This window comes from Lactuca sativa, chromosome 5 (assembly GCF_002870075.4).
Source record: "Lactuca sativa cultivar Salinas chromosome 5, Lsat_Salinas_v11, whole genome shotgun sequence".
NCBI classification, from domain to species: domain Eukaryota; kingdom Viridiplantae; phylum Streptophyta; class Magnoliopsida; order Asterales; family Asteraceae; genus Lactuca; species Lactuca sativa.
In genome coordinates, this window is record NC_056627.2 from 196,002,668 (window position 1) to 196,011,800 (window position 9,133).

The 9,133-nt window shown below is 28.4% G+C and overlaps 1 long non-coding RNA gene across 1 annotated transcript; it reads left to right on the forward strand.

Annotated features, from left to right (window-relative positions):
- The first annotated feature begins 528 nt into the window (after window positions 1-528).
- LOC111876610 (uncharacterized) lies at window positions 529-2,619 on the forward strand. The gene is made up of 3 exons (XR_002845062.3): window positions 529-918; window positions 1,031-1,136; window positions 2,458-2,619. It is a non-coding gene; the product is annotated as an uncharacterized LOC111876610 (long non-coding RNA).
- Window positions 2,620-9,133: the final 6,514 nt, after the last annotated feature.

Genomic DNA, 9,133 nt, shown 5'->3' on the forward strand with positions numbered 1-9,133 from the left:
TTTCCAATAAATTCGTTATTAGATGTGTAGAGAAAAAACGAAGTTACTCAGATTTAAACAAAACGAAAATGTAACTACCTTGATAAGTTAATTTTTGTTTTTATTAACATAATCAATCATAATATTTGTAATATTAATAGATTCAGTTAAGTTTTTTTAAAACAATATTTATAACCATTTATGAGCATTTAAATTGATTACAACATGTTATCAGCCGTTTTTGGTGGCATAATTATCATATATATATATATATATATATATATATATATATATATATATATATATATATATATATATATATATATATATATATATATATATATATATGTAAAAGTTCAAATGAGAATCAAAAAAGATTAAGAACCTAAGAACCAAGTAATTAGGGGAAAGTCTTGTCAAAACACAGAATGGCAAGGTTGTAAATAATATGAAGTCTAAGCCCATTTTCACAAACATTATTATTACATCTGAAACTTAAAATACCAGATCAAACCATTATATCTACAAAACTTTATTTCTCTCTCTCACCAAAGATTTCTTCCTTTCCATCACACCTCTGGTGGCTTTCCCACGCCACCACCACCTCCGGTGTCGCCACCAACCACCACGATCTACCTCCGGCGGAAACAACGTCAACCACCGCAAGCGTACCACTCTTACGACGTTGCTCTGGTGACACATCTCCATCCGCCTTTTTTTTTTCTCAATCTCCTTGAAACACCACCAAAATTGTTCAGATCTGGTGCACCACCACCTCCGCCTACCATTGATACGTGTCTTCGACCTCCAAAAGCTTTCGTATTCATCAGATTTGTGTTGATTCTTTATAAATCTATGATCTCCAGCTGTAGATCTATGATCTTTGACGACATATCTCTGATTTTCGCTTAGAAATCTATGATTTACACCTCCAGATCTGTTATGTGTCACCTCCTTCCCTTCTATTACTCGTTTTCATCTCTGTCTCTCTTATTTTTGGTCAAAACACCACCAAATCGACATCTGATATGATGTTTTTGTCCATTTTCAGGTTAGATCTGGTGTGTGTATGATGTTTACATTGATTGTGTTTACAAAGGGAGTTCTGATAAAAAGATGCACACAAGGTGTTTGATGAAATGCCTCAATGAAATTTGGTAAGTCATTAAGCAGTGAATTAAGTTGTGAATGCATATTTTTTGTATATTAAATTATGAAGTTTGTGTATTTAGCTGTGATATTTGTGTTTAAAATTGCGAATTGAATGCATTAAGCTGTGAATTTGTTGTTTAAACTGTAAATTGACTATATTAAGCTGTGAGTTTTGTATATTTAACTATGAATTAGTTGTATTAAACTGTGAATTGATTGTATTAAATTTTTTAGTTGAAAATATGCTTTTGAATGCATATTTTTTTTGGGTATTAAACAGTGAATTTTATGTATTTAACTATGAATTAAAAGTTTTAAGTTGATATTATGTTTTTCTACTTGCATTTGTTGTAGATATCTATTATATTTTGGTTTTTTTTCTGTTAATGTGTGAATTTGATAATTTAATCTCTCATTTGTCATATAATTTTGTTAATCTTAGTTTTTACTGCTATTAACTTGTGAATGTATAATTTTTTTGAATTAAACTTTAAATTTATTATAATAGTTTGTGAATTTTATATATTAAATTGTGTATTAATTGTAATAAGTGTTTTAAGTTGATAATATGGATGTGAATACTACTTTTTTTGTATTAAAATGTTAATTTAGTCTACTAAGCTGTCATTTTTGTGTTTTAAACTGTGAATTGATTACATTAAGCTTTGAATTTTCTTTTTAAACTACGAATTGACTGTATTAAGTTGTGAATTTTCTGTTTGAACTGTAAATTGACTAGATTAAGTTGTGAATTATGTGTATGAAACTATGAAGTTACTTGTATTAAGCTATGAATTTTGTGTATAAACTTTGTATTGACTATATAAAGAGTGTTAAGCTGAAAATATGGTTATGGATGCATACTTTTTGTGTATTAAAATTTGAATTTTGTGTATTAAACTATGACTTTTGTGTTTTAAACTGTGAATTGACTGCATTAAACTGTATATTTTCTTCCTAGACTATGAATTGACTATATTAAACTGTAAAATTTGTGTATTAAATTATGAGTTAATTGTATAAAGTTGTGAATGAATTGACATTAAGCTGTGATTATTTTATAATTTTTTTGTTTGCTTTTGAAATAATGTAAATTTTATTCACGACTTAATATATCAAATTCATAATTTAAAATATGAATGATTTATGTATAAATTTTTTTGTTAATTTTTTTCTGAATATATTTATTTGTTGTGTTGTATAAGTATATAAGAATACATTAGTTTTAATAATAATTTTGCATTAAATTCAAAATGAGTGAAATAAATGGTTTTATTAGACTCTGAATGCAGTATTTATGTTATTAATGCATGTCTTTGTTTACAGATCTAATTTAGAAGAAAATAATGGTTGCGATGCTGGTATAGGTGGTTGGTGGCAGCGTGTGGTGGTGGTAGTAGTAGGGATTGAAATTTTGATTTCTTTAAGTTTGTGAATTAGTATAAAATGGTTTGTATTAAATTGTGAATTTTGTGAATTAAATTACGAATGGACTGTATAAACTTGTAATTTATATAAATTTTGTGTTCAAATATGAGAGCATATAAGAATGAAAATATTATCCTGTAAAAATTACAATTTTGCCCTTTTTGTATCGAAAAGAGAGAAAAAAAAAGGATTTTCACATGTTTAACAAGAATATCATGTAAATATTTATTAACTAATGGGGTTCTTAGGTTCTTAATCTTTTATGGTTCTCATTTGAACCACTCTCTCTCTCTCTCTCTCTCTATATATATATATATATATATATATATATATATATATATATATATATATATATATATATATATATATATAGAGAGAGAGAGAGAGAGAAAGAGAGAGAGAGAGGTTCAAATGTTTCTCACATCTATTATGTGCTAGAATGCACCAATAGGAATTTAGTATTAATTATACGTATATTAAATGCTATCCATACATATAACTCATTTTTATGGAAACTAATTAAATTCGTCATTAGTGTCAACAATAATATTATTTCAGAATGAATTCATATCTAGAAGAATGAGAGTGTATTCCAGCTAAATGAGAGTGTATTCTAGTAGAATACACTCTCGTTCTTCATATTCCATACAACTTTATTGTATTTTAAGTGGGTGAGTTCTGAAACAAAATACGAACTCATATATAAAAACCTAGATGCGAATTCATTCTGAAAGAATGTTATTGCTAACATTAATGACAGATTTAGTTAGTTTCCATAAAAAGAGAATTATAATTATGGATATCATTTAATATACATATAATTATGGAAATTATTTAATATCTATATTTATTTGATTAAATAATTATTTAATTTACTAAATTCTTATTGGTGCATTCTAGCACACAATAAATGTAAGAAACAAAATAACCTAGCCCTATATATATATATATATATATATATATATATATATATATATATATATATATATATATATATATATATAAGAGCAATATTATTGATGTAGATAAAAGCTACTTCAATTTTTTGTATTTTAGATTCTTGTAATACATGAAGCAAACTTCATCGAAGACTGTGTTCTATTTCATGTTACTGGTCTCCATCTCTAGTATTTTTAGTCTCTAACACATTTTAATTTTTATATTTGATATCTTAAACAATAAAATTTTATAAATTAACGATGTCATTATTCCCGGTCAATTATGAAGTTTTTTTTCCTACCAAAGTAGTGTATTTTAAAAAGATATTTGCCAAAATGGTGCGATTTTAAAAATATTTACCATATAGGTTAAATTTTATACAAACATCAAAATTAGAAAGTAGAATAAAAAGAATGAAAATTGAATTATTAGGGTAATTACCTTTTCGTTTTGTTCACATTTGAGTAACTTCTTTTTTTTATACATCCAGGTAACGCACTTGTTAGAAGAGTTCATATATGACCGTTTATGACCTGTTATAACTTGCTACCATTGGTCATAATTGTCATATGTGAACACTTCCTATAAGTTTGTTACCTAAATGTGTAAAAAAAGGAAGTTACCCACATATGAACAAAACGAAAAAGGTAATTACTCTGATGAGTCAATTTTCCATCACAAATATATTTTAGTTTTGCTCAAAACAACAAAATAAATATTCTAATTTTAAGTTTTTTTTCCAACCAAAATGAAACTAGTAAGATAATCGTAAGGAATTAAGCATGGTCTTTTAACCCAATCAACCTACAAAGTGTTATTTTTTTTAGAGACAATTACTATCTAATCAAAATTTTAATGACTTCTCACTTTTTAGCCAAAATTTAGGACTTAGCCCAAAATAGCCCTAAAACCGTATGTAATTAAAATGATTTACTGTTTCGCCCCTTTACCTACGGTTTCGGCTTTAGTACATAAGGAAATTTTTTTTTTCATAATTTAATACGAAACCATAGACCTTAAAATGGTCTACTATTTCCTCTGAATGGTTTACTGTTTCGTCAAAAAACATACGGTTTTGGAATTTTTTTTGGGTATTTGACTATTATTTGCTAGAAGTTGACTGCTACTTCATGCATTTTGACTACTATATTATACTTAGTATATCTTACAAAAATGATATTTTTTAGATTAAAAGTTAGTGTTTTTTTTCTTGATCTTGTTTCTCTCAAAAATCATAGTATGAGTTTATCATTGAGTAGCCAAAAAGATTCTCAAAACCTTAGGTTTTTTTGACGAAACAATAGACAATTTTAGATCTACTATTGGGATACAGTAGACCATTCATTTAGAGGAAACAGTAGACCATTTTAAGGTTTACGGTTTTGTATTGAATTATGAAAAAAAAAATTGCTTATCTACTAAAGCCGAAACCATAGGCAAATGGGCAAAACGGGTAGACCATTTTAATCACCTACGGTTTTGATGGCTATTTTGGGTTAAGTCCTAAATTTTGGCTAAAAAGTGAGGAGTCATTAAGGAATTTGGCTATATTAGCAATTGTCTCTATTTTTAATATATATATATATATATATATATATATATATATATATATATATATATATATATATATATATATATATATATATATATATCTATTAGGAATTCAAGAGTAAGATTTAGTCACAATCACTTCAAAAATTGATTCATTGCGCACCCGAGTCCAAAGAATACAATCTTATCACGATATAAGAAAATCATCACAGGTAATAACTAATAAGTACTACAAAAAGCAAACATACCTATTAGTCAAATATTTGTGTATTATACGGGTTAAATTATATATTAATTTTTTTTGACAAATATGTTGTTGAAAATAATTATACTATTAATATTAACTATGAAATAATACTTTTTACACTAAATTGCTATAATAGTCACGGGCGAAACACGAGTATTAGAAGTAGGGGGCCGAAATAAAAAGGCTTATTGGCATGAAAACCCTACGAAGTTTGGCTTCCGCCCTTAATTGGTCATCAATTTTTTTTGACCCTATGATGTAATTTAAGTAGCTTAATAATGTTTTAAAAAAGTATTATGTTAATTGTTGTTACAACTCGCGTTTAGAAAAATGTCAGGTTGAAAAAATTCATGCCACATAGACACATTTTGTTGACTTGGGCGACACATCACCCTCTATTTAAGAGATGAATGTCTTGAAACCAGAAGACACACTTTTTTCCCATTTTATGATCTAAACCTTTCAGCTCCATCTTCCACGTCTTCAGCAATCCTGTCAAGAAGGTCATGCAATTATTGATCCACTCGTACCAAACGAGCCTAGTAGCTGTGACGCTAAATCTCATGCGAAGGTACGCGAGTCTTGGAGTGGAAAAAACCTTGCTAGACGATTCTTCAACTGTCACACCCTGTCGAGGCGGAGAAACATGTCGGGCTATGCGACGTAGTTCATGGATCTCAAGCAATTTGGATATATAACACAAGTACAACGATAAAAAAAATAGTTGTATTCCATCTTGAAGTTTAAATACAAGGTTTTTACAAATAATAATAGAGTACAAGAATTGCCTTAAAAACGTAGGCAAATCTAACAAAAACTAGAAAAACTAGGTCCCCTGGAATCCATGACGATTCCTTCGTCGACATGCATGTTTAGTGATTTCCTGAGAATACATGTAGTTTTGAGGGCCAACAAAAAATTGGTGAGAGTTATAAGTTTTCTGATAATGTAGAAATGATACTTTTAAAATGACAAAAAAGTATTGGATTTGTAAGTAAAACCATATTTACTAAATGTTTTATAAAGAGAACCCACCTCAATGGTTTGTAGAAAGAGAGAGAGAGAGAGAGAGAGAGAGAGAGAGAGTTAAACAAGTTAATGTTTATAGTGAGTCCTATAAACGAGCTATGTGATTAGAGTACCCCTACAACGCTTCATTGAATGTCGTAGAAATGAGTTAAGATATTTATCACGTGCTTCGACTTGACTATCATGGTTGTAGCTAGCAACCGTAGGCGGGGGTGTCAACCCGTATAGATCTATACATATGTATCTCGCTCCGATGATTAAAAATTATAAAGGAATTATAGAGGTGTGGGTCTACTAAGTGTTGTACTTACTTAATGAATAGTGCCTTACTATAAAATCCATTAACTAATGTATATGAATAAATACCCACCCTATCTTATACATGGATAAGCATCCGAGACAGTGAATAGCCCTAACTTATACGTGGATAAGTCATTAGGCAAATGATTTATGATGAATAATGTATTTACTATAAAAGCCAAGTATGTTTGATAAGTATATATGTAAAGGTGTAAGTCTTAAGATAATCGCTTTAATAAAGTGGTAAATCTCATGGTAGTGTACACAGGTATATGTATAAATCCAAGTTATAATATTTATAACTTATATATACATACATACATACATATATATATATATATATATATATATATATATATATATATATATATATATATATATATATATATATATATATATATATATATATATATGAACTTTGAAATGTTACAAAGATTAACTTTTCATGACATACAATTTATGACATTCATTTTCACATAAAATCATAACTTGTTGTAGTAAGTAGCTTATGTTATTTTGAATAGTTGTAATATGTTAAACAACAATAACATACATACATATACATACATACATAAATACACACATACATGCATATATATATATATATATATATATATATATATATATCAACTTTATAACTAGTTTTTAGTAAACAATGTATTATTTAACAACTAGTTTTCGTAAACAAGATGTGTTATCAAGAGTGTTTTGTATAAATGAAATAAGTAAGCACATGTATCTGCCCCATAATATATATATATATATATATATATATATATATATATATATATATATATAGAGGTTCAAATGTTTATCACATCTATCGTGTGCTAGAATACACAAATAAGAATTTAGTAAAAATTAAATTATTATTTAATCAAATAAAGATAGATATTAAATGATTTCCATAATTATATGTATATTAAATGATATCCATAATTATAATTCTTTTTTATGGTAACTAATTAAATTTGTCATTAATATCAGGAATAATATTTTTTCAGAATAAATTCGAATCTAGTTTTTCATGTATGGGTTTGTATTTTGTTTCATGACTAACTCACTTAAAATACAACAAAGTTGCCTAAAACATGGAAAACGAGAGTGTATTGTAGTAGAATAAAAGTATATATTCTAACAGAATGAGAGTGTATTCTAGTAGAATACACTCTCGTTTTTCATATTCCTTGCAGCTTTGTTGTATTCTAAGTGAGTGGGTCCATAAACAAATCACGAATCCATACATGAAAACCTAGAGGTGAATTGATCCTGAAAGAATGTTATTGCTGACATTAATGACGAATTTAATTAGTTTGCAATTATAATTATGGATATCATTTAATATACATATAATTATAGAAATCATTTAATATCTATCTTTATTTAATTAAATAATTATTTAATTTTACTAAATTCCTATTGTTACATTCTAGCACAAAATAAATGTAAGAAACACATGAACCTAGACCTATATATATATATATATATATATATATATATATATATATATATATATATATAAGCTTTAAAAGAGGGTTCATAAACACTCATCCTTGATGTGTGATTTGTGATCTAGATTCAAGAGTTTGATCGTTTTTTAGAAGAACTTCGAGAGAGCACGAATAACAATTAACTTAAACATGGTACTTGGACTTGAAATAACCCATGAAACAAACAATAAAAACTTGATACTTGGACTTGGAAACACCAAAGAAAAATAGCAATCACGAGATGGGCAGTGGTGGTGGCCGAATGGTGGATTAGCGACGACAACAAGGTGGCTTGGGGGTTGCTCCGGTAGCTTCTTCGCTGCTTCTTCTTCTGTTCCGATAGCGAACGATGAGAGTGAAGGGGTCAATATCAAATGGTGATCCTGGGTGGTGGATGGTCGACATAATATGGGCCAAAAGGGTGGAGGGTGGTGGTGACCTCGATGGTTCTCAGTGGTCGATGACACCATCGTCGATGGTGGTTTTTTTACTGAGAGGGAGAGAAAGGGAGAGGAAAAATAAAGAGATACTTATTGATGATTTGTTGTGCTCAACTTAGGAGGCAAGAGGCTTCTTGTATAGCCCCATGCAAGCCTCAAGCACTCATACTTATTTGGTTAGTCAGACACACAAACTAGCCCATGCTTTGTACCATGAAGTGAAGAGGGAGGTGAGAAAGGGATGGTGGATGTTGGAAAAGAGAAAAAGAAGGGAAGGAATGGTCATACACTCTTCCATGCATACATGGTAGTACATGGTGATGTCATATTTATTAAAAGGCCCTTAAAACCTTTCTAGATTTATGTGTAAGATCCCGACGTCTAATATATTTTTTGAAAGTGGAAAATGAAAGATTTGAGTGCACTGATTCCAGAAACCTGAAAGGATCATTTTTCGAGTTGTAGAACTCCAGGAAATCGCATTTAAAGATTTGCGTTCAATTGATCCAGTTTTTCCGATTTTTCGACTTCTACAAATATTTTTGCTAAAAATATCCCAAGTATTGAATCAAATAAAA